This window comes from Amphibalanus amphitrite, unplaced genomic scaffold (assembly GCF_019059575.1).
Source record: "Amphibalanus amphitrite isolate SeventyFive unplaced genomic scaffold, NRLGWU_Aamphi_draft 000742F_arrow, whole genome shotgun sequence".
In the NCBI taxonomy this organism is placed as follows: domain Eukaryota; kingdom Metazoa; phylum Arthropoda; class Thecostraca; order Balanomorpha; family Balanidae; genus Amphibalanus; species Amphibalanus amphitrite.
In genome coordinates, this window is record NW_024882236.1 from 106798 (window position 1) to 134537 (window position 27740).

The window sequence follows — 27740 nt, forward strand, 5'->3', positions numbered from 1 at the left end:
GATAAATGAATAGGAACAGATTGAAAACGATATGAGAACTTGATCTTTTTAGCCAGAAAATTATAAAATGATAAAAGTTAAGAAAAAATATAACATGATTTGGTTTTAAATTAAAATTGTATGACGTCATTAACGTGGACAAATGTTTCTCGAGCTTGCATAGATAAGAGTAATATTTGTAAGTTATTAGCAATTTCTGTCGACAATCATATTTGCTGCCATATCCCAAACGTAAAGGAAAAGCAAAAAATCGTAGCGGCGCTACCATAGCTAAAAAAACGCTACCATAACGCAAATCAACTGGAAAGTGACGTTTTATTTTACTTTGTTATTTATAATTATCGCAAACGTCCATTTTTAGGCTTGGTGTTGTATTTTTCTGCTAAATTTAATAAAAATTGGTTTGTTTATTTTGAGTTTAATTAGTTATGACAAGCTAAAGCTAAGGTTAAGATAATTGACGTCATGTGTTTATACCTTTAAAAAGTAAACCACACTACATTATTGGATTATGCCCTAAACCTTGTCCTGGTAAATTCTCAAGGCCGCAAGGCAACAGGGCATGAACAAAATGTTTTTTCTTTGCATTTTGAGATTCTAATTAGCCTTACATTTGGCTTCGTATTTGTCATATATTAAAGGCTTCATATTTGCATTCTTATTCAGAAATCAATACTGTGCTGGCTTGCAGCTGGCACGTAGTTAGGTACATATTGATTTGCTGCTGACATTTTTATTTACATTATAGGTATGCAAAGTGTGTTATGTGGTTTCAATAATAATAGCAACATGTTTTTCTTTATTTTTATTTCATACATAAATAAAATGGTTAATGTTAGCTTTTTTAAAATATCTACATGTATATAGTTCACTAGTTGTCAGGAATTACATATGCAGTATGCACCCATGAATGTATTTCACTACTTAGTAAAGCAAGCGTCACACTTCTTTTTGCAACAAAGGAGAGGCTCTGTAGGTTAGGTTTTAGGTTTTAGGTGGTAGATTGTAGGTTGTGTTAGGTTATGCCAGGTTTGATTAGGTTTGGTTTGGTTTGGGTTGATTAGAAAGCATCTCTGGGTACAGCGCCTCTCCATGGTTGCAGAAATAAGTGTGACGCCTGCTTTACGACTACCTGTATTTCTTGGGTTTGCACAAACATTTTATGTTGAATAATTTGATGAGTCTGTCCAATGAGTTGAGTCAGAATTGAGTCATGAGTCGATTCAAATTATTTAACAGAACCCTCGAGTCATGAGTTGAATCGAATCGTTAAACTGAAAATATGTTTGAATCATGAGTCGAATTGATTCATATATTTCTTGTCATGTTTGAGTCAAGAGTTGAATCGAATCATTTCAATTAAAGTTTTTGGAATCATGAGTCGAGTCGATTCAGTTTTAGGAAACTCTCTTCTGAATCGACTCACCAAAAATTTGAGTCGTATACAACCCTGCAAAGTGGTCGCATCTGCATAACAGCAACCTGCGGTTATAAGACTGCGGTTAATATGTCAGATGCCTGCGGTATTCCCAAACCGGCCGTGCGGGCCGAGTTGGGACATCCCGATCGGGATCGGAGTTCATCGCATGTTAAAATGCCATAAGGCGGTCCGGATGCGTGCGGGATTTCCGAACCGGTTGTACGGGGAGATTTGGGGAATCCCGATCGGGATCGGAGTTCAGCGCTTGTTAAAACGTCATAAGGCGGTCCGGATACGTGCGGAATCTCCCAACCGGCCGTGCGGGGTAGGTTGGGATATCCGGACCGTTCCAGCCCGTACAAAGTGTCTCATTTCCCAATCCCGTCCCACTCCGGTCCCGAACGGGGTGGTGCGGGCTGAGTCCGAAAATCCCGATCGGGAACGGAGTGGGATTGCTGGCTGGGATTGTCCCTCCATCTGTCCAAATCGGCTCTCCTTCGATTCTCATTCGGCCTTTAACGTATAGGGTTTCGGCGGGCCCTCAGTCAGCCTGGACCAGCCCTTCGTCTTCCTCCATCTCCCCTGCAGTCCACTGCCGCGCCCTCAGACACGTTACGGGCGATGTCGACTTTTATAGGGCGTACCGACCACAGATAGACATCTTACGAGCGGTACACGAGGTGTAGGCGCAAGATGAAGCGGTCAGTGTTATTTACAGTGACTGGCCTGGATTCAGGTGATGGAAAGGTGATACCCAATGTTCGGGAGAGTCAGATTGAAGAGCAAGGGATTGAGCAATGAAAACGCAGCAAAACGAAACGTCGAAAGATATTCGAACAAAAAGCACGCCATCGCACTAGCCTCTAGAGGCTCAACACTCAACAGCATATTCATATAGTGCTGCTTCCTCTCATATTTGGGAAAGGAGAATATATCTAAAGATTGTCATGACTAAAGACCAAAACCAAAGCCACATTTCGAACAGCTTAGAAAAAAGTACCTACCTACGAAGTTGTCGCAAAAAAAAAATGAAGCAATATGCGGTCAAATTACTCACTGATACATTCTTCGCCATTCATAAAAGCATCGTAGGTTTTCGATGAAAATGCCATTGAATTGATTACCTTAAGTTACCGACCACTTAGCCCTCGCCCATGTAGGGGGGGGGGGGGTTGGTGCAACCCCCCCCCCCCCCCAGTGCAGTGGCGGCGCCACGAATTTTCGCCAGTGGGGGCAAGCTTGAGACTGACCCGACTCAGTTGTCTGATAACGCCGATCTGCAAAATCCATTAGCACCTTGTCCCTAGATGTTGTCATTCAAATTTTTTTTGGTTTCAGGTTTCATGCATATTGCATAGGCGTATTGAGTTTAACCATTAACCCTCGCGGGCCCGGAAGGGGCCGGCGTTTTTCGCCTCCCCCTGGCGAATATTTGCGATACCTCACGAACGCTTGGGGATAGAAAGACGAAACTTGCTGTACCTTATCCCCCATTAATTTGACATCTTTTGAAGCAAAAAAATTGGACCTAACCTCCTTGATAATGTTTCAGGGTCGATTTTTCTAGACTCCTGCACGGCAAACTTCGGCGTCACAGACGTGAACTTCAACCAGCTGCCAAAAATTGAGTTTTAGAGATAAAGACAAAATACGAGCACGGTTGTGTAGCATTTGACTTAGAAAAAAAAAACTTAAGTGTCTTTGGTGACCTGAGGTCGGAGGTCAGGGCAACGACCCCGAGCTTGGGCTTTAGTTTCTTTTTTTCGCAAATAACTTCAACAAAAATGGTCCTGGAGCTACGGCAGTGGTACCTTCGCATTAGTCTTGTTCGAGACGCGTCGAATGACATATATATTGTTTGGAAAAGGTCAAGTTTTATGTTGACCTCATGTGACCTCGAATGACATTTGGCTGATTTTTTACACATGGAAGGTCATTTGTGATGATTTCGTAGCCGCTGATCACGATTCTGTACCTCTGGCATCCATTTTGCTGTAAGCATTCATTTAGAGCATCAGTATGGCAAAACATCTCTTAATTATTATGCCTGACTTGAATAGTGAAATAGCCTCTAGCAAGGATACTCTCTTGTGACTTCGACCTTGTAGCAGCCTTGTATCGTAAGCTAAAGCACAAATAGGGGTCCGCTAAGCTTGAAAACATATCAAAACATCTCGCAATTTAGTATACAAGATATAAGAAAAAGTGCAAAGTTTGTGGTCAATTTTGAGCATGATCGTTACCTTGAATTTGAATGTTATGCACATCATCGGAATCCACGGATTCTCTTCTTTTGTTCAACACCTCTTTTAGCCGATTTTATGCACCATGCCGTCCTCTGGAACACGTACTTTGATACCACTACATAAATGCCGGTTTTTGCCTTTGACCTTGAATTCTGACCTTGAAAACTGACCTTAGGTCAAAAAGTTTAGGTGCTTTAAAATCTTCACATATATACTTTTCGTTTGGTACCATTTTTGTTTCCGCAGCTGCCTTATTAACGGAGTTAAACAGGGGGGGGAGGGCTACCCCGGGCTGCGGTGGTAAGGATTACCCCCGGGCCCGGCCGAAATAAAACTATAAAACTAGATTGCGAGACACAAACCTGTGAAAACGTTTGTTGTTCGTTGAGATGTAAAATGGTGTGTTCCTCAAAACTATAGTCAGTACCTATTTCTCCTTTTCCCCGTAGTGCGCGTGTATATATGTGCGATTCTCTCACATACGATTGATAAAGGTACGAGAATAAGCTCCATTAGGGCGACCCACATACAATTCCAGATAACCCGGGATATACATATCTATCACATTTTGTCATACCTCTCTGAGCTCAGTCTCAGTCTAAGGGTTCCCAAAAGAGGGTGATCTCTTCTCTGGCCGACTTTTGATAAACTGCTTCTCAACCTCCTCGAGATCAAGCTCGAGGGCAGCCTTTTGGTGAATGAAAATGAGTAGGAGAATGAGTGGGAGTAGGAGATATGCGACAGACGGTCCGAGAACGAACGTTCTGCTGACGCGCTTGATACGAGGACCGTCAAAAACAGGCGTTCTATTATAACCACCTATAATGAATGTTGCACGGGTCTTCTGTTCCCATACATCAGCCAAATTTTGTGGGGGCAAAAACATAGTCTTGCCCCACGGCCTCCTGCCAGTGGGGGCAGTCTGCCCCCACTGCCCCCACGGTGGCGCCGCCCTTGCCCCCCCCCCCTGAGGTTTTTCTTAGCTACACGCCGAACCGTTTCAGATAGCCTGCTCAAATTTTCAGTACCCTTTGGGGCATCCTTTGCGCAACTTTTGGTAAAAAAAAATTGTCAAGGTCATGTCAGGTCACGGAGTTATGACGTCATAAAGGGAACAACCTCCGGCCAGATTTACGCTAAATTGGAGATTGCTTCACAATGGTATAAATGCCGACTGACCTGATACACTGATGGATTGTTTTAGAATCATAACTGGCTGATTTGACATTGGCACAATGTCCGTTGACCTTTTCAAGGTTACTAAAGGTCAAGGTCAGGTCAGTGACCTCGGTTGACCTGTAATGACTTCTTGCACTTGTATGCCTTTTCGGGGTATTTTGATGCCCTGAATTCGAATTTGCTATCCATTTCAGGCATCGTCAGTTGCTTCTTGTAGTTCATTTTGGGTCAGGGTCAGGTCAGTGACGTCACACGCCTGACGTGACCCAATGCACAAATGACCTTGCAGACTTCCGATGCTCCCAACGCATCATTTTTAGAGTTATGACATCGAAATACACACCAAACGATAGAGAATTGATCAAGGATCACGATAGAGAAGGTTTCAAGTCGATATCTCTTACCGTTTTGCCGCAATCGGCGCGGAAATCTGAAAAAGTTACATTTTTCCGAAAATTTGACCTTTGACCGGTCATAAGTAGGTCAAATGTTGACCTAGGACCAAAAAATATACCACCAATCGCGAGATCTCGTTGAGAGCAATCCGTTGGTCTTTTCCGCTAAGCTCTACGACGCTCCGTTTTCAAACGCCAGGGGGGGGGGTCGCACCAACCCCCCCCTGCATGGGCGAAGGTGGCAAAACACCGTTTACCTACGGGCGAGGGTTAATCACAAACTTTTCAACATAAATGTGTACCCAATTAAATAATATCAAATGACTTCGCTAATTTAGACGTTACAATTTCTTTCGAATAAAAGGTTTTGATGAAACACGACAAATATGTGCTCCTAAGAGCAAGGGGACCTTAGGAGTTAAGGGCATCTTACACCTTCAGTGTGATCATCGCCACGTCACGGCCCACCAGGCGCCCAGGCACCCAGGCACCGGCTTTGGGCCAGAAACGGAGCAGCCAGAGCCACCTCGTGGCACGACAGTGAACTAGCGTTGTCTCCTGCTGGCACGTGACGGGTGCGTCGCTGACGGTCCGAGAGGGCAGACGGAGACGGAGACGGAGACGGTGCGGGGACGGCGAAAGAAGTCTCGCGTCTAGGACGAGATTTGGGAATGGGGGATGGGAAAAGGGGACAATGTGAAAACGGATACAGATAGGGATACGATTTTGGTGACATAGGTACTGGAACGGCGGTGGAAACGGCAAAGAAAACAGAGACGGAGATTTAAACGGAGAACGGACATACAAAGGAAATGAGCTAACAAAGATGAGAGGAAAATGAAAGGATGGATATATGCAAGCCCGGGAAAACGATTGCGAACCAAAGAGGGAGCTGGGAAAGCGTGCCTGAAGCGAAGACGGGACTGAGGAATAGACAAGAAAGGAGACGGGCTGTGACGACAGAAATGAACAGACGAAGGGAGAAGGATACGAAGACCGAAATCAGAACGGTAGGACCAGGGGTTGGAAAATGGAGAGGAGACAAAGATAAACGAGGCGTGCCAGGTTCAGTGACATGAGTAGGACTGGCAATCTGACATGAGGAAATGAAAACACCTGGCCTGGCGAGGGTATGATGCGGGGTTCCACGCTACCCGTTACTCGATGTTGTAGCCTAGGTGGTTCAAGAAGGCAAACTCGACCCGTGCCTGCACTTCAAACGGCCGGTGCGTGACAGACATTTCGGTGCAACGACTGCAGGTATGCTGCGTTTTGAGCTGCAGGACTGCATTTCTGGGACCTGTAACAGCGGTCGATACACCTGTAATCCAAAGTGGCAATAATGGCTCCAGCGCAGCTAGACAGAGCCGGAGAGAGAAAAAATTAAGGTCAGAGTACCTAAATCCCTGCAAAGCACGCCACAAGAAGCATATGTCAAATTCTTTACGGAACAGGAAAACAGTTTAAAAGGTCTAGTGCTTATATCACATTGCAAGCGTTGCTAGAGGTTGACTATTGTAGCTGGTCTACCTGCAGCAGAGCACCTGTTTTTAGCCGTATGCGCCCTTTCGAATCCCCGCCGCTCACCACCCGACATTTCCTTCAAGCATTCACCGGCTGTATGCCAGGCAGGGTCTGCCCAATAGCCGCAAAGAGAGACGCACCGAATCCAAATCAGCTTTCGCCGATCGGTCAAACGATGGGTCTGGGACGTCAGATCGCTCCGGAAACGCTGACCTCTACTTCCGGCGAGGGTTTTACACTGAAACGGCCAGCCCCCACGCTCATTATGCGGCCGTATGTATTCTGGGGCACTGGAGCGGCCGGCAGCTGCCGATTGACGTTGGGTTAACGAAGGCACTGTTTATGAGTAACGATCGATCGCTTCCTTAAAATCGATATTAGGGAGAAGGGTGGGTGCCTACTGCCTGTGGTAGCGTCAAACGCACGGCGCACAAGGGATTTTGAGTTTATCAGTGATTTCAGAGTATATGGAAAATTACATTGCGTATCGCAAAAAAATATACTCAATGTCGATGGATGTCACTATAAATGTACTAATAAGTTAGAATTCCTATCCAACGTAGGCATATGGATATATGTATAGTTGGTCAGTCTAGTACCTATCAAGCATAAATCATATGTAAAAAAAATTAGTACGACAGAGTGAAGCATATGCATTTAAGAAACACGAGCGACTAAATCTGAGGCCGATGGCTTGCTTTTGAGTGACATATTTTATGAAGGACATTATCAGTAGATATTAGTTAGATAAGTAGTAACTTTTATACATGAGGAAGAAGAATTGAAGACAATGGTAAAAGCATTCGTCGAAAATGGCAGATAAAAAGGGAATATTGAAGAAGCGAGGAAGAGAGGATGATGTAACGAGAAAGAAACGGAAAATAAAGATGGCAAAAGAGGAAGGAGTGATATGAAAATAAGAGGAAGGGAGTAGAAGAAGAGAAAAGGAGATACAGATCAAGAGAATTAGAAAGAGAAGAGAGAGAGAGAGAGAGAGAGAGAGAGAGAGAGAGAGAGAGAGAGAGAGAGAGAGAGAGAGAGAGAGAGAGAGAGAGAGAGAGAGAGAGAGAGAGAGAGAGAGAGAGAGAGAGACCGAGACCGAGACCCACTCGTATCCACCGCTAGGGTTGCTGTCTGTTCACAATTTATGTTCCACGATAAGGCCTCGGGAACAGGCGGTTTTAATGGACAAACCATGTCGGTTCGGCGCAAAACAAAGAGGACACATCATTTAGAAGCCATCTCGCGGAGCTGCCGAGAGATTGACAGGCGGGTGGCAGAGGCGGTATCAGCGACTAAACGAACGGGGGACGAACGGGTCGGAGAGGGAATAGTGGGCTATAGACCGGAGCTGGTGTGTAGGTTTGAGACAGAGGGACTGAATAGGAGAGAGGGGGAGTGTGGGTGTCCACCGTCCAGCCTGAGAGTGACAGAGGGAGGACGTATTGTCGAGTTCGAGTGCACTGGGTGGTCAGCAGAGATCTTCAAGTGGAAGTGGGGAGAGATTGGTTGTGACAGAAAATAGCGAGGAGGGGAGATTTGACTGTGATAGAAAATCGCCGGGTGTCGAAATGGGAAGTCGGAACGAGCGGTTGAGCTTCTAGTGACGCTTTGGGCCAAATTAGGCATGATTGGCGCATTTACTCCGATGAAGTCTGGAAAGTGATAATGGCGTGTAGTTTATAGGGAAATCGCATCTGCGGTTCGGATAATTACAGTGGTGATTGAATGTATTCGGCTGTGATTATATGGTAAGTTCCCACCACTGTAACTGTATATGAGACGGCCTTTCTAGTGGGGTCATAGAGGCCAAGGAAACTCACGCACACAAGTATATTTTATTGCATTTGTTTCCCATTTAGAGCTCATAGAATATATTAAAATTCGCTTTGGTTTCAATGCAGTTATCAATGATGCTACAACATTATTGATATCAGACTGTACACATTATTTCTGCCGACCCTGCATCATTCTATCAGTATCCATACACCCGACTGTCCCCCTTCCCATCTGTCCTGACTGGGTAGGACCGGCTCTTTTATCCCCGCGAGCCGCGCCCCTGCGCCCATGTCCGACGACCTTGTCCAATGTCTGGCCGGAGCGTGCCCAGAAATTCAGCCAGGTGAGATCCAGAGGGTTCATTGAGGTCAAACCGTGGAGGGATAAAATTCGGGAGCGGTTCGCGAGACTGCGGTAACGTCTCTCCATCTGGTGAAGAGAAGAATAAGGCAAAGATGTACATGGACCAAACATATGGTTGATGTGCAGCAGGCAGCATCTACATCGAGATCTGCGCAGCACTCAACAGATAAATTTATGACCGTTCAGAGGCACCCAAAAAGAGATTCAGCTTCCGCTGGAAATCCTCAAGCATGTCACGAGTACCGTCCGGTGTCCCTAATGCTTAGTTGTCGATAACAGCAATGAATTTTATGGACTGTATGTCGTGAAACAATAAATGTTCGCTATTCAGTGGAAACATGAACCCGCATAATACGAACAAGAAGAGGGAATGTGACCGTTTTACAAACAAGATTCGCTGCTAAACGCGCATTAGAAAGGCAGTTCCTACAATGACCTCATGGTGGGCAGAAGCGCACACCGCATGCGCTGTTAAGGGGACAAGGAAGTCATTTGTCTTTTTTTTTTAGATGAATTGCTTCTTTCGCTCAAAGTTTAAAGTTTTTACCTTTCGCTTTCCCGTAAATCTTGCCTTCCCACTAAATCTCTATTTCTTATTAATGATAATGGCAATTCTTCTTTAAATTTTCCCATCGCTTTAACAGTACACTGACTCTCACGCTGCACCACACGCGACGCAACAGCCTTCAAATGAGTCCACCGGTCTCCGATTACGTCTCCGCGCTACGCTGCAACCTTCGCAATTTGCATCACTTGTCACCTGCTTGCATCGAACGGTTACATAACGCCGCACCTCGCTTGTTTGTCCGTCCTGTTCTTCGTCAGTGGCAACAGGCGCATCCTTCACTCGGCAATAGCCGCCGTGAGAGCAAAATGCCACCGTCGTGTTCTTTCTCACCCGTGCGCACTGCCGACGCAGCATGTTGTCCCGCCTACAAGTCTCGTCAGACAGGGTCGACAACAAAACTGGTGCCCGAATTTCAAAATTAATGCTACCTTCTCGCCGATAAAAACACCCATCGGCCACGGCTGCCTACTCAAGTCGATGTTCATCTCAAATTCGGTTTGAAACATTTGTTGGCATCACATTAAGTCAGTTTCAAAAGCTACAGTGTCGCTTGGTGACAGTGGCTGAACGCTGGCTGGAATACCAAATCCGAGCGCGCCGCGTCAGTCGGGTGTCAAGGCTTTTATTTATTGGTGGCGGCGCCAATGTTTCAGCGCGATAGATGGTTGATCCGGCGCGCAGATCGCGCGGCGGCAAACCGCGGTGGATGGTGTGGGGAGGTGTAGGACGATGAAGGAAGTGTAGGACGGTGAAGGGAGGTGTAGGACGGTGAAGAGAGGTGTAGGACGATGAAGGGAGGTGTAAGGCTGCCGTCTGTGTCCTGCTGACTGAACCCTGCGTGGGAGCGGAGCTGATGGCGAGGGAGAGAGATTGACGGCTAGCCTGGCGTCTGCTTGCGAGAAGGGGTGGAAAGAGGATGTCAAAACAATGTCGGGTGATATTGATCTAGTTCTGACACAAGTCAGAACCGTGGTGTGCTGTTCTGTAGGTTCCAAAAGTTAAACTAGTTGATAAATCGAGTGAGTTGGCTAGTCTGAGAGCCGATGGTTCTGTAGTTCACACAAATTAACAAATCGCATGTGCCTGTGTATCTTACACGGAGCTTGAAAGCGACATCTTGGGTCAGCACTCGGCCTTTTGCTCCCACCCTAACCTGCCTTTACATTGTGGCTTGTGTCTTATGGTGTGTGAGGGACGTTGTCTACAAAAGCTATGCATATTCATGCACGAATGTTTGTTTACAACTCACAAATGTGAGAAGCTTTTGTCGAGCTGGGCTGTATGAATGTTTCATGAAACAAAACACCAAAATCGCATAAGCGTCACAACGTCTCAAAATACTATCAATTGTTTGTGTCTTGTTCTCATGTTCGACATGACAGGCTCGAAGAACAAAGCCTAGCCAGGCATGTTTCTGCTTCATTCACAAGCGATTCATCATCGTCGGCATTGAAAAACAGATTCCTTCGCCTAGCCAAGCCCACCTTGGTTAATTTCTCCTGGTACTTCCAGGCAAGCTTACACCGTTTGTCATTTAATGAAACACAATATGAAGCCAATCAACATGCTGAAAAGTCGTCGTACCCAGCCCACGTCTGACGCAGCCACCCATGCCGAACATCGCAACCAAACAACTCCACCACATCCCAGCCCCTATGAAAACGCCAAAAGACGGCGTCCCCCATTCACCACTGCCAGCGCCATAACCAATTGAAGCCGTTTTTAATCGGCCACCAACTGCCGCAGAGCGCACCCTTTCTGCCGACCGACAATCGCCATCCGTCATCCTCGCTGTGGTGGTAGCCGGTGGGCCACAATACGACCGACCGCGCCTCTGTCCGGTTCATGGTGTCCGCCTGTCCCCCGGCCGGCCGCCGCCGCCGCCGGAAGCCGCTCCGACCACTGCGGGAGGATGTTTTTGATATCGGGCAAAGCGGCGTCTCCACCGACCGACAGCACCCTTTGACGTGACCGAGCCGCCGAGACGACGCGACCGTTTGCGGAGAGCCGAGGCGACGCGCGATTCGAAATTGGCCTGTTGTCAATGGCGGCAGCGTTGGGAAGTCGAGGGGACGTCGCGCTGCGGGGGCGGGAGTGCGGCGCGGATTAATGATGTGCTCATTTGGCACGGTTCGCACGATCCTTGGTCACCAGCGCTGTAAACGACCGGTGTAACCACCTGAATTATGGAGGCGCGCTGAGGAGGCCCACTATGGAAATGGGAGGCACCGACAATGAAAAACTACGGGGGAAAAGAAGCCTATATGAGTAGGCAGCCAGAGCAGATTACGTGAAGAATGTTCTTCGATAAAGGGAGAAAGTACCACTTATTTGAAATCAATTGTTATCCGGGAAATGTTATAAGCATGATGTGGCTCTGAAAAAAACGTCTTATGTGACACGCTCGTTTTTGTCTCTGAGTTCATCACAAATATTGTATTGCATGGTATTGTATTGTACAATGTACTTTTAAGAGCGAGCCACATTCCAAATTGCGTGGCGATTACTGCTCATTCAAATATCATGCAATCATAAAAAATAGTATACGCTTGAAATTCACAAAATGTTGCGTTCCAAATACTTTATCGAAGCGAATTTATGTAGGTACTAGAGGAGTTGATTGTCTACATCAATGCGCTCTCTGATGAAACAAGAAATAGCTCAAAGTCATCTGAGCTTTGACCCGTGGGATATTTTTTGACTGACCAGACCGCACCCATCGCGTGCTGTTTCCTGAATCGCACCACCTCAACTCACCATCTCCTGAAGCACAGCACTCGGTCGAATCATCCGACGTGGGGCTATTTCCGTGTCCATTCATGTCCCTCCGGTGATCGGTCTCCTCCTTCTACCGTCGTTCCTTTGATCGCTCTCTCCCCAATTAGGCCACCCACGGGTCGCCGCCCGCGACGTGGACATCTTTGTGCCTCCTCTCCTTTGAAGGCGGCCGGGAGAGACGAATTTCGGCGCGGTGGGACCCCCGCCGGGCCGGGCGGGGCGGGGGTCCAGAGAGGGGTCCCGGCTCACCGGTCGCCCAGCTGTCTGTGAGGTCGGCAGATTATTCATGCCGAGCTGAAAGGAGGGGGCCGCCTCTGCTGGCGCCCTGCTGCGACCATTTGTTTAGCGTCTGTTAGCCTGATGGATCTGAGTGAGCGGCTGTTTGGCAGGGCGGCACCTGACTTTGGGCTCTGATTCCCACCCATCGCACCCCTCCGCTCAGCCGCCGCCACCCTCACATCCCCTTCAGTCAATCGGTCGCCCAAGAAGCCGCAGAGATCCCGCAAATAAGGTGGCTATCGCAAACAGAGCCGTGGTTTCTCGCCCCCTCTCCTCTGACCGGGCGGCGCCGCCTCGCTCCCCGCGCCCCGCGCGGTGGCGGCTCGGAGGACAAAGAGGCGCCTCCCCTTGGGGCCAGACTCGGCCCCGACCAATTCTGAGGTGAACACGTTTTGGGCGGAACTGGGCTTCATTCGGCGCATTGGGGCCGGCTTGTTCCTATTGAGAAATTGACTTGTACGCGGCGAAATATGGTCGGAAATTGCCATAGAGACGGGCGCGGACGTCGGCCATAATTTGCCGTCTTGTTAGACGCGGTGTTGGATGGCCCTCGGGGCGGCTCGGAGACGTGTAGTCGGTGCATTACTGGCACGGCCCGGTGCTGGAGAGCCCGCTCACCTTCTCACCTGAGCACCGTCTCACAGAGCGCCACCGGAGCAGGGTGAGAGTGGCGTCGAAAAGGACGACCAACGGACCGCTGAGCTCTGTGGCTGGTAACAGACAGCGAGACATTGAAGACATTGAAGACAGACAGCAGCCAGCCTTCAGTTCAAACCTACCCTTCATGTCAAAGACTGGCGAGTGGTTTGTTTTGTGTAGCTAAAGTTCCGCCCTCATTTTCGCCCTGCTGGTCACATTTCAATGACCGGGAACAATGACATCAAATGGCGACGGATATCGTGATAAATTATCAGGCTCGCCCGGTCTTTGTATTCCTAACCCACCCATAAAACACCGCACGCAACCACCGAACCTCTAAAACCTGGTGGTTTCCATTTTTGCCGGTAAAATTACAGTGGGTTCAACTTTAACAATAACTGTCGCCAGGTGATCCATAACATTTAATAACTGCAAAGGGTCGGCGGTGGCGGCGGCGGAGGGCGCTAATTTGCCGGGTCGGCCGGCCAGCCCCGACTGCCATGCTTTCATACAGTTAGCATCCTGACCAATTACCAGGCTTGTTCAATAAAACACCTCCATTCGGGGTGGAAATGGCCGCCGCTCACGGACCCTCCCCCTCTGCCCGCTCCTCGCTCTCCCCTCCCGGGAGCTGCCAGTTCAGCGTTTCCACCTGGGCAGTCCGGCGGCCACCGTCTGTCCCCCCCCCCTCCCCACCGCCAGACAGGGGAAGGGGCAGGGCGGAGCAGGCAGCGCCGATTTCAGACCAATTACCTGGGCTGGGCGGCTTTTGTTCCGACATAATTTGACGGGCCCAGCGACTGGCCCGAGATCTGCATAATATCACACGGCCTATACCATGAAAACAGGGAGGCTGGGGTGTCTTCACTGTTCAAACCTTCCGGTCGCCGCCGATGTGCCTGTCCGGTGTCCACCGCGACAGGACGCTAAATGCGGCTACCCCGGCGGACGGTGGACGGTGGGCGGTCCGCGGGGCGGTGGCGGCGGTGGCAGGGGGCGGACGGCTGCGAGGCGGCGGCGGTGGAGGGCGGTGGGCGGTGCGGCGGTTCTTTTATTATTCTTAGAAAGGCCTAACGCGAAACTTGCGTGAAACAGAGTGATGATTTGTCTATGCGCGAGATGCGTGAAATAGAATGTGCATTTGTCTGACGTCCAGCCTCATCACATTCGGAAGTAAGAAACGGATGAGCACTGTTGATACCTTTTGGATACGTGTTTGCTACGTGTTTTGATATCTTTTGAATCTTGGTTGATACCCACATTTGTATCCAATCATACATTTGCACTTCCTCATGCGTTTGTATTTCCTCGTGCATTTGTCTTAGCAAGGACATTTGGCATCATATATTGCACAAAAAGATTCCCGCTGCTTGTGTCAGGACATTACGAGTCCTCGTCTTCTCAGTCTCGCTGTGATCAATGTGGCGCCTCCATGTCACCACCTCGGCGCCAGCCACGTCCGCTCCGGGCCCGATCGGTACCGATACGGTGCTGTTTTTTCGACCGATTCGGGTCAGGTTCCGGCGCTCATTAGCTATGTTAATGACGGCGTCTCGGAGTCACGATCACAGACGGCGGCACGGACCCTCTCCTCCCCCCCCCCCCGACCCATGAGCCGGCGGTGTATAAACGTGTGCCATAGCGTGTTCGATGGTGGGGCTTTCTTCACACACAAACCCTTACCCCTGGTTAGAAGTTTATCACCTGTCTTATTTATCGCCAGTTTAAAACGATTTGGTCTTTGATATTGGTGCTATGGATTCTCCATTTGCGCCTTGCAAGCCTTTTAGCGTCGCGGAAATGCTCCATATTTTACGAATGCACTTCAGTCGGTGGACGAGGACGATAAAATACGGATCGATCGGTGACCCTAAAGTACGGTTCAGACCAGATCGAAGAGTGATCAGGGACTGACCCAGGTGGTCAGCGCTGAACCCCGATCAGATAGCGGTTAAAAATAGTGGGCCAGACGCTCGCGTGACCGAGGCTCATAGAAGCTCTTCATATCGCAGCATCCCAGGACAAATTGGGGCCTGGGTGGACCGCGCCATTAGCTGAATTTCGTCTCACAGACCAACAATATAAAATGGTGTTTGCAAAAGGATGGATAACAGATGTATCTCCCAGATTCCATTAGCCGATATGCATGTAAGAAACACATTCAAGTGTATGTCGCTGTTAGATGTTGCCGAAAATAGCTCTCAGAAAGCTCGAAGTCTCTTTCGAACCACAGTCCGCCAGCCAGGCCACGGTCCTGCCAATCACCGTGGGTCAGGTCAGCGCCGTCCCATCAACTCATCGACGATCGACTGGCGGCGCTCTGGGCCGTCGATTTATTAATTACATCAGTGTAAACATGGGAGCGGGAGACGGGCGGCGCTCCGGGTCGGGTCGTCGGCGAGCCGTGCGGTCGCGTCGGGTCGCGGGGTCGTCATTAACACGCCCGCTCACTGACGGAGCGCCCGCCCGGGGCGCCGCCGGCCAGTCGGCTGCCTTTGCTGAGGTTTTCTGTTTGTCAGAGCGTCATTAGAAATGTCTCAGCCGCGCCGTGGATCGTCACTGACGCATCGCCGCGCCACTGTACGCCGCTGCGCCACGAAGTGCCGCTCATGGTCGGCGCCGCCGTCGGCGCGGCCCGACACTGTTACAGTGCGGCGTTTTTGCCGCGCTGGCGGTCGTTTCGGGTTACGCGGTGCGCCGGGATTGTCGCCGTGCTCAGTGGCGGCGGAGGTGGCGCGGGGTGTCGACTCGTTTGTGTTCTTTTGTGACGCAGGGGAAGGGTGTCAGGGTGTGAGGATGACCGAGGCTGGAGCTGTCTTTGTTTCGGGTCGGACCGCAGCACGCCGCCATGATGGGAACACCTGATGGTGAACCGGGCGTCGGAGCGTAGCAGCCTGTTGGTGACCTAGCAGCCACATCATTCGTCGTGACTTTAATGTCCTTTAGCATTCAAATCGCTACGACATTGATGACTAGTTATGATGGCTACTATTTTCTAAAGCTCTAAAACACAAAGAGCTGCAATGGATCTCGAAATACTGGTTAGAATATGCCATAGCAGAGATGTCATGCCACTGGGATGTTTTACATGATGAATGCTTACTTTATAAGTGATGTTACATGTCTTTAAAATAATCCTGATGACATGCCATAAACTAATGTTACATGAGTAGTCCATCGTGGCGACATGCGGTTTGGAACCGTGCGGTATGTGAATTGTGAATGCAATTTGACTCTTAAAAGAGTTTTACCTGAATTACGTCATCATGGGGATTAGCATGTGAGGCTTCAGTCTGAGTATGATGCTTACTTTAACCCATTACAGCCCCAAACAGCTTCTCTGGAGTTACAGCGAATCAAACAGGTATCCTACAATACAAATGTGCATACTCTCCAGCTCGAAAATGTTTAAATTATTTCGTTAAACGTCTACAAATAAATTTCAAGTTAATTTTATAAGCATTATTTCGATAAAAGATAACAAGGAATTAACCCACGAGCCGCTGGGGGGGCATAAAGCTGCCCCCCCCTTTACGTTTTGTGAAATATCTCCGAAACCTGATGACCTACGAAGATGAAACGTGGCGTAGCTTCAAATGAATACCTAGGCAATGTTTGAGGAAAGTTTGGTGGTTGTAGCACCTAAGATGACGTCACAGTGACGTCATAAAGTTTTGTCGTTTTCCGATATGGACCGTTTCTGATGACGCTGAGCATGAAACTCAACTGTAAATGAACTAGACAGCACCTGCTGTCATCCTAAAACATCTAACTACACTTCCATCTAGTTTCTGACCAATAATCGACCCTTTATACTCGGTCCCATATATCTGATGTATCGCGAGGAATATGAAAGTCGCAAATCTATAATTTCACTTATGACGTCACTGTGACGTCATTTCAAATGGGATCGACACCAAATTTGGACACAACCTCGGCTAGGTATTCAGAAAGATGTGTGCAAAGTTTCGCTTCTCTATCTCTTCGCGTTGCGACGATATCGTCGCAGAAGTAAAGGGGGAGGGGCAACTATATGCCCCCCCCCCAGCGGCCGGCGGGTGGCGCGGAGGCCCAGCGGCCGCCGGGTTAAATGTCAGGACAAATTGCTTTTTGGGAGAACTTTTAACAGTAATTGTATTGTAAGTATTAGCCATTGAAGCCTATTATTCACACATCGACGGTATTTTAGAGCACAAAGTACGGTTACTTACCATATCTTTCAATATATCTTAACCAGATACTTTATGTGACTCCCGCTATAAGGCGTTAGAGCTTATGACATAAAATAGCTTGCCTGATTGGTTGGACTCAGAGAAACATGTATGTCCATTGGTCATATAGCATTCGCCGTGTATAAACCATCATGGCCAGACCTTGTAACTATCTCTCAGAGTAGACATTTCACATTATAGCCCGTGCTTTATGACGGCTCTGTCGCGATTTGTGACAGCTCTGACATAGAGTCCACGACCGGTATTACTCTTACATCTGACACTGCTCAGCGTAGTGCAAGGCCAGCGTTTCAATTCGCATTAGACTTCATCTGTCGTGCTGATCGAGAGTGTACAGCGCACCGACAGCGTAAATGTCACCGGTTTGTCTTGTGGCCGGACATTTATAGCGATGTTATCACGGCAGCCACTCAGAGAACAGCGGAAGGAGTGATCGCGGCGTCGGCGCCGGGCCCATAGCTCAAAGAACGCCGGTTATACACCGCTTAGATCATTGGGCTCCTGGCCGGCCGGTGGACATGTGCCTGGACCTGTGCCGACTGCGATCGACACTATCTGGTGGTTTTTAAACAGGCCGGCTGATGGCTCCGGCACTTCTGAAGGCTGGCTCAGGCTAATCAGCAACCACGCCATGTCGTGTCAAGTGTCTGCGGTGAGCTGGGCATTGGTAAGTAGCTTTAGATTATGTTTTCATTTGAATAACAGAAGGAATGTCTTCAGCCTTTGAAAATCTAGCAAAATAAGAAAATCTTCAATGACCATTGCTGCATGCCCGAATGAATAAAATGCAATTCCAAGTGAACGATGCGGTAAGTGGGCAAAAACTTTGGAAAAGTTTGTTGTAACATCAAAGGTGGAACAGTAGTGTAGGGAATTTGCCTGTCTCGAAATTGAACTATTGTGGTGACAGTCAAATAAAGTAACGCTTGTTTTTTTTTCAAATTTTCATCGCTATGCAAATGAGCTATATTTGTGATTCGTGTCACGTTCATTCGGTATGTATTATCCATATTAATGAGCGAAATTGACCTATCGAATCGTCGAAGCTCATATTGCAATAACGTTTTGAATTCAATACTTCAAAGCTCCACTGTCCTTCCATGTTAACTTTCAGTGTCGATAACCATGTTCATAAAGCCCACCCTACAGTCGCACTGCACATAACCGGCATACCTGATGTCATATTCGCGGGGCTCCACGACGTCCCCGGCAGGGCCGATGGCATGACATCAGGGCATATCGTTACATTTGCCGTTCCAGCCCGTGTAAAGCGGCAGCAATGGCCACCCGGGCCACCGTTTTCCCAGTACAGAGCCGTGTTCGCGTCCATTCCGGCATGTCGAACCGCCCTTGTTAGCCGACATGGCCGCTGCGGCCGGCGGCGCGGCCGGCTTCCCTCTCTTCTCCTCTAATCATGCACCTTTAACGTCGCGATACGTCTCGTAAATCACGTCATAACACATTCCGTAATAAGCAGTTTCCGTGCTTTGCTCCTATGAAGCATGTGCAACATACCTTGGCCGTGTACGAGCTAATTTGTAATAATGTCGGCCGCCTGTCGGCAGTCTGCAGTGCTCGTTCGCCTGTCCGTCTTTTACGGCACGCTAGCTGCCACGGGAAATCATTGGGCGCATTTACGGCAGCATTCCCTCCCAGGCGGCCGCTACGCCCGGCCCGCAAGTAATAAGTGATGTTTACAATGTTGAGTGCACGAGGACATGGTTCCTTTGTGGAACAGCAGTGGCGGGTGCGTAAACAGCCATTTACGGCCCCAGGGAAGAGGGCTCCATTACTGGGCGGGCACAAAAACTAGCAGAAATGTGCGCTCTGGCTGCACTGCTGCAGCTAAAAGCCAATGCATGTATTATATCGGCGGTATCTTAACGACAATCGCAGGAACAAGGCGGCGTTTAGCGGCCGGGATAGGATTTAATGGTCGTCAGGGACGGCAAGCCGACAGACCGAACGCTTCTTGGGCTCCGGGAGCTCGAGATGCCGTCGTGAGGCGAGGCTCTCGTGTCTGGCTACGGCACAGGGGATAAAGAAGAGATTGAAAGATACATCAAGTAACCGAATACCAAACTGAGACACCAGTGGGTCGATTATTAGGCATAGTCATCATTATGATATCAAAATTTGTTCTCATACTCGTAGAGGTAAATTGTCATTCGCTTTTAACAAGCTAAAACGCTAAAATGTTCTGTAAAGCGTGTTTCAAGTAGAAGTTTGCGAGTCACAAAGAGCGCGAGGTTATCATTAGCCGTAACGTGCGTGCGTGTGGTCGAATCGTCGACCGGTCGAGTGCCGAGAGCGAGTGTGACCGTAGATGGGCGGTGGCCGCGGCGCTGGCGGCGCCGGCGGCGGCGCGGTACCCATCGGACCGGTCGACCACCGCGGAGGTGAGCGATGGGGTGTCCGCGCCGGCTGACCCGCCGCCTGCCCCGCCGCCTGCTCCGCTCGAAACATGGCGGACGCGCCCGCAGGCGACGGCGCAACAAACAAAAACGGAACACGCCGGCGATTAGAGACGACCCGACCGGCCGCCGGCGCCGCGCCCTGTTCGGATTTGCTTACACGAATATTTTCCGCCAATTATGGACAATTATCATTAAGTTCGTTTGGGAGAGCAGCGAGAAAAACGGGCGGGACGCGCCTGCGGTGACCCTCGGGCAGTGGCGGCGGTGAGCGAGACAGAGGACTTTTTCACCGAGTGAAGCACTGCACCGACACCGTCTCTTGTTCGTGGTCTGCGGTCGCTGGCCACAGCCATGCTTGCGCCATCCGAGCGCAATTTGCATACCCGGCCGACTTGTCAAATAGCAGACAAACATGGGAAATGTGAATCGTCAGTTTCTGCTTAAACGCACGCGATCAAATGCACATCGCATGTAGCTTGTCCAGACGGCAAACGAGTACAAGCATACGGCACTTCCCTGGCCGGGACAAAACGCTGCTGAGCTCCTGCCACCGCATGTAGGGACATTATCTCTCCATGCTTACCATTCACGCCTGTCAGCGGCTTGTCATCATTTGTCCAAACCAGCTGCCTCAATCGGACTTGCTGCTCGCGGGCTTGGCGCCGTTCGCTGCGCTGGCAGCCCAGCCGAGCCTGATTACCATGGCCAGGCCGGTCGATACAGGGAAGCATTCCGGGCGACGACAGGCGACATTTGTCACAGAGGCTCGTCTCAGCTACGATCAGTCGCCGATATCGCCGAAACGCCGCGTCTGACGCCGGATAGGCTAATCGGGAGGTGCCGGTGTGATCTTGGCGAGGTGTGATGCAGGGCTGCCGCATGCCGCCGCCACGATCCGCGGCGCGGCCATCTGGATGATGTCAGCCTCGACAGGGTGGTCGCACTTTGAGGGTGTCAGCACCTCGCTCGCCAGCCGGTAGCGTGGAGTGCTGGCCAGAGATACATCGTACGATGAGGCGGCAGATAGGGCCGGCCAAGGCGCCGGTCACGTGACTTTGCATCGACGCCCACCGCCAGCCTGCAATCGGGACTTGTTTGCGTTCGAGGCTGGCTTGTTCTCTTGTTCGCTTCATAAAAATTGCAGCTGTCCGTCCACTTGCAGAGCTTCTGTTCGTGTTCTGGGTTATAGTCCAGTGCTCGCAATGATGTCGATTATGTTGTAAAAATTATGTTGAATCTTGCACGCTCTGCAAGCATGATGGATCTGTGTACTGCATGCAATGTCGGGTCGCTCTCAACATTCAGGTTTCCTAAGCAGCTGGCTGCGTTCCTCTCGGCCGGTCTCGCGATGTCCTCGGTTTTCGAGACTCGCTTCTCGCCAATCGGCCGCCGATGGACAGCAGTACGCGTGTCTCCGTTCCGTCCAACAGCTCGAGCTGCGCTGTCTGAGGCTCCTCCAACATCCGTGCCGCGTGTCCGCCGCTCGACCTCTGGCCGGCGCTCGGAGACACGCGATCTGGGACTGGATGTGACGCGATGCGCCACGCCGCTATCTCTCACACCATCTCATGCATATGCGGTCCACGGCTGGTGTGAGTTGACCAACAGAATACTGTTTTGATTGACTCGGGACGGTGCGAGCTGCCGATTGCCGGCTTCTCCGCTGCCCGTTCGGTCCGCCGGCCGACCAGCATTTGCATACAATGGCTGCGCGATGGCAAGAAGAGAGGCAAACAACACGCAGTCGGCGTCTCGGCCGCTGCGGCCAGATGGACGGATTGAGAGCGGGCTAAAAACCGGCCGTACGCGGGGTGTTGATGGTAGGGGGGACTGGCGGTGGACGCACCGCGCGGTGGTCCTCCGTCCTCCGGCACACGGACGTTGTTTGTTTTCCCAGCTGGCCACGCCGAGATGCACGCTGATGATTTGTTGTGGCAAGCGCTTAGTCACGTTGATAGATGAATGCCTGCATCGACCCTGTTTGGCTACCTCCGCGAACAGCCAGCATCACCTCCAGGCATGTTGGCAACTGAGGCCAGTCTGTCTCCTGCACTCGTGGCGCAATGTCAGGACAGTGACGCCATCAGTCGCCTTATCTCGACCGATAAGTTTAAAGCGCATGGAATGTCCCCGGCACACACTGACAGCCAAACACATAAACAGTCTTCGGGCCTACCTGTCGCAGTGTTTACGCCGCTGAACTGACCCCTAAAAGGTTCGTTATCTGGGGTGTCGTCTGAAGCGCGCCCGGACCACCCATCGGTCGGCTCTATTACCCGCCTGTTTAACCTGGTAATGTGCTGTTACCGCCTCACAATGAAAACACCGTGTCAACCGAGCATCGGTCAACACAATTTCACCCTTGGTCAACGGGTAAACAGTACAGTGTGCCGAGACAGGAGTGCTTGCGGACGAGCTAGAAAATGGACTAGAAACGTCTCGCCCTACTTTGCTCCGCCTGAAATCAAATCTGGCACCTTTCAGGCGTCGCCAAGCTTAGTTCCACATTGTGTTCGTCACTCATCATTGCAAAACTTGCTTTAGCGTCGTCTTTTGTCGTTCATTCCCGCCCAGTATCGTCCCTCGTCGCTCGCTGTTCGATCACGACGTCTATGCCCATCGGAGCCGACATCGACCGGGTTCCTATCTGAGCTGTTTGCGCGGTGCACGCGGCGCATTGTGCCAGTCCCGAGTGGTCTGCTGGCCTGTTTGCACGGTAACCCGTCCAGAATTGGCCCACACACCGACCGGCCAGCTCTGTTTGCCCGCCGGCCGCAGCCGGACAAGAGCGCGAAACGTGATGCCGTCGTTCGGGGAGGGTCAGGAAATCGACACACCGCCACCACCGCCACCGCCCGGCGCCCGGCGCTGGGGACATGGCAGCGAACGGGCACGGTGAGCGATGGCTAGTCTATCGCTGCAATAATCGCTGCTGGACGGACATGCATATGATGACGACTGAATAGCAACGTTAGGTACTCTAGCACCCTGAACTAAATCAGTTTGCTCAGTTCACATTTTTAAATAAACTTAGGGCTCCTATGTTTGAATGGACGGATTGACGGGGCCGGAGTCCACGCTAAGCAGAGCTTGTTTCGTAGTCCGTAGACCTCGACCCTTTCCATCTGATCCCATTCCATGTAACGGGAGGATTTACATGCCAAAGTTGAACGTGCCCACTGCCCATCACAGCCTGACACGGCCTATCCCACTTAACTTACTTCAACTGACTGCAGTTGCAGTTACTCCCACCAACCACAACCATCCCCGCCAGGAGTCTCAAATATCGAGAGCCGGTGCGGCTCGAACCCTTGATCTCACTACCGGGAGTCCAAAGCGATGGTCAACCGAGCTACGGGACAGGCATATAAATCGCTTCACGTTAACTGGACCTGTCGAGCTCTGAATAATTAAATAGGTATGAGCCGTAGCTTGGGAAAAACACGTTTGTTTGTTTGTTAATTGGGGCTTAAGGGCGCGCCGAGAAAAAAGCACGCAAATTACTTGCAACTCAATACGTGGTTCTAAGCACAAGATAATAATGCTATTACTTTCGCCTGGAAAATAAAGCAATAAAATTGTAGATTTCACCATTCTAGTGAATTTATTTTTCAAACCCCAAGCAATGTCAAATGAATAACAATGCTATCAGGTAGGAAAACAGATTAACTACTGTTCAAAAATAAAGCACTGCAAATAGTGACATTCACAATGATATGCGCCTGACAAATATGACATAGCTATCTCATAGCAATAAGTCTGATCAAGAAAATCAAATAGAAAAAGACTTCTTGCCAAACTAAATTGAACAATGGCCTTTTGAAAACCATAGAACTCACAGACCATCTCCTGTCAGCGCCACATTTCGTAAAACGCGCCAGTAACTGGAGGAAACTGATGACGTCATGATGTACATTCGTAATACAGCACACGCTTTACGTGTAAGTAGGCCTAACGCGGCATTAGGGTGGATGCATTAGACATACGCAATGCATCAGCAGTCAAAAACATAGACCAAATCAGCCTACCGAACTGTGAATAATGGTACACTCCTGTTACCTACCCTGCGGTACACTGCGGTCTCCTTAGGATGACAGCAGCTCTGCCTGCTTGGGGCAGCGGACACGGATTATTGTCCGACGCACAGCGCAGAGCGTGTTAGGCCGCATACATCAGCACTCAGCACTCAGCGGAGGAACGGACCGTGACCGCGACTGCAGGAGGGTAGTGTATGGGACAAAAGGTCTATATGGGCAGACACTAGGAGCGGAAACCGGACTACGTAGACCAGAGATCGGACCAAACGGACCAGAGATCGGACCACACAGACCAGAGGCCGACTAGAGTCCTCAGAGGAACCATAAACCGACTGATGCGGTGCTGGACTAAGACGGATTTAAGTCCAACTTGCAGTGACGGAACAGACAGGTCACCCAGAGGTCGGCGTAGTAAGGGGCAGAGATGAGAGGCTAGAGCTCAGGGATTACATTACGTTGAAGGAGAGATAATTCATAGTCAAATTCAAAATTTGAGATGGCATTGTGTTTTATGTTGGTATATAGTGGTCTATGGTATATACCTAGTATACACGAAGGCATCTCCTTACACAACCAAACCCTTTGCCATTTATCTCGATCGACATTCCATGAGTAGGTACCTATCTCCTTATCATATGAAAACAGATTGTGATACGGGGTAAGGACCAGCTGCCGGCTGTGTACAGATGCATTACGCGTCGGTCCGTCTCTTTAAAGGGACCCTCCCACCTTCAAAAAAGTTAATGAATTGGCATAAAAGTGATGTAGCGTGAATCACAAAGAGCGAAAATGAACATCTACCAAATTTTACCGGAAAATATTCAACCGTTTTCGAGATATAAGACTTTTATTTTTGTTTACTTTTTGGGAACTCCGCTGTTTCTATGACGTCACATAAAGGTTTTCTTTACGTCGGCATTTGGAAGCAATAATTTGGTATCAAAGTGCGACAAATATTGCGCGAATGATGCGTTTATCTTATCAAGGTCAATATATGATGGCCAACAAAGGATTCCAGGACAATTCTTCTTATGGCATTTTTTCGTATCGCAATTCTTCGTCTGCAAATCTTCGTCAGGGCATTTATTCGTATCGCATTACTTTGTCTCGCATCAGTGTATATGAAAATCGGCTCGCATTTCTTCTTCAACGCAAATATATGCAAGAGTAAGCATTGATGGACAAATAAATGCACCGACGAAGATTTGTAGACGAAGAAATGCGGACGAAGAAATGTCATGCGAGGATTCGTTCGGGTACCATGACATTTATGTGATTTCAAAGTCAAGGTTCACAGCTGATCTGCAAAATCAAGCCAAGAATCCAAACTATCGAAAAACTATAAATATTTGTTTGTCTGTCACAGAGGTCTCAAGCAATATAAGGTTGACATATGTTGAATCAAAAATCTACTGCCACAACTCACATCTCCTGCCTTAGTTTATCATTGTTGTTTTAACTTGCTTTCAAGAGAAACAGAAGCCAGTATCTGATATCACTTCAGATGATTGTTTCAAGATCTGAGTTCAAATGGAATTAAAAGCAAGATCAAGATGAAACAGGGATTATTGCTGTTAAAGTAGTTTGGCCATGATACAACAGGCACATAAATCATTAGCCAAATCAAATACTGGTTGGTTTGTCAAGATGTTTGTTGTCTGTCGTCTGTCGAGCTGCTATGAACACTGAACGCTCTCACTCTTACTTTAAAGAGAGTAGTTTAAGTTGAATGGTAGTGAGCTGTAATTAGACAAAGCAGCTATTCAGTGCTCACATCAAGCCAGGCTAGGAAATGGCATCAACTGTGGTGGGAGGAAGCAGGTTCGGCAGGCCTATGTTGTAAACTTCTGTTGTGTCTTGTGTTTGATCAATTGATGTTTTCTGCTCTGTTTTGTGCAGTGATAGTAGCAGGTAACTGCATGCTTGTCAAATTATGTGAATAAACGAATTCATAACATTGCATTTTTCTCTCAATGCAAGGAACAAGTAAGATGTAGAAAATGTAATAGAGGGCTGCATTGCTGATTTCATGCACTTTATCAGAGCTTTATTTAGAATTGCTTTCCTGAAAGCTACACACAGGCCACAGCACTGAAATTCACAATGTCATAGCTTTTGGCAGAAAAAAAAGAAAAGACTTGCCTAGGTAAAATTGGCTGAAAGTATGGCAGAGCAGGTCTTGATGCGTATGCCCATCCGTGTGCTTGCCGAAGCCGAACTGACTGCAACACATTAACTCTGACCCACCATGGTGGCTGGCATATCCTGAACTTTCACCACTCTAAACAAGACAACTTTCAGCCCTCAGCATTGTATTAAAACACTGTACATGGCAGTTGACACTCAAAATTTGTTTCAGTGCCATCCACGGACAACATCAGTCGCCATTCACCAGGCCAGTAAAAACAGAATAGATAATAGCTTCAAACCCATGTAGTCAGAGTTACTAGGTCTGCACCTCAAAACAAAATCCAGGTGACATTCACCACGCCAGTAAAAAAACAGGTACCTAGGTACTTAGGTAACGTAACAGCTTCAAATCTGGTAACATGTTGGTCGGACGTAACACTACCATATGTACAGTCTGTCTTAAAAGTACCGCGCAAAGTGGCGGTGGATCCATCGAGCCTGACTGAGGAAGGGCCTGCTAAATTTGGGTCACCGAAGCAATGGACATCCTCGTCCATTCCCCAGCTCAATTGGTTCGGTGACTTTCAAATTAAAGCAGACCTTTCTCGGTCAGGCTTGATGGATCCACCGCCACTTTGCGCGGTACTTTTAAGACAGACTGTACATGGAATAATATGATACCAAACAATAGTGCAACCATTCTGGACAACAAAAGTGTATGATAAAATTAATTTAGAATACTTTGGCAGCATGATTTACGAGCACAGGCAGGTGTTACCTACCAGCCTTCTCAATGCTCGTAAAACCAACATTGTAGTTTTGATTTTACCTTACATGATAACACACTTGGCTGCAATGGCACATTTAATTTAACACTGTGAAAAGACCAGTTATAACCACTTCACAAGCACAATTGCACCTCATGCCGACATCCTTTTCCAAAGACAGTCAGCAGCGTCTTTCGTCAAAACTGGAAGATCAATCCCCTTTCAACTGTTAACATCAAAAATATTTCTTCATGGTGTGATCTCCTATGGAAACCTTGCGGGAAAAGAATTAATGTCAATTGTCAGCTCTTCAAATTTCTTTGGACTTAAACTTGCAGTACCATATCCAGTTTGCTTTGATATTTTGTTTTTCATTCCATGTTGAAGTTGAACACCAAGCTCCAGATATAGCAGGCAGCTTGATCATCTTCGGCCTTGGTATAATATCAGTCCAAGTTCCAGTGGTGGGTATCATCTAATATTCAAATTAAAATGAAAAGCAATAGGCTTTCTCAGCGCCGACGACGGATTTCACGATGATAAAAAAGGGAGCTCAAGGTCAGCAAAACTCGGGTTCAAGGAATGGCGGGCGTTGAAATGACTGCTGACGTCATCAACAAACCGCTAATGGTTAAGAGATAGGGACTAAGCTGGTCCCACCCTGCAAGTAAAGGGAAGAAATTTCTTGAACACCATAAAGCTGCGGGGGTTGCGACCAGGATAAATGGTGGTTTCTGAGCCTGGCCGCAAACTTGGCTATCTCAACTCAAAACTAATGTTAAGGTGGGATGGTCCCTTTAAATATTATCACCCGCCCACCACGAACCCCACTTCCCTGGCAGTTGGTTCAGCAAACACACCAAGCCGTCCGTCTCCACAGGTCGTCTTCGTTAGCGCCCTTGGCGGCTGAAGTTGAGTGAATGACAGCAATAAACTGGGTCTATTTTTACCATTCACAACACGACAGCTTTCGCTCAGCTTTCTACC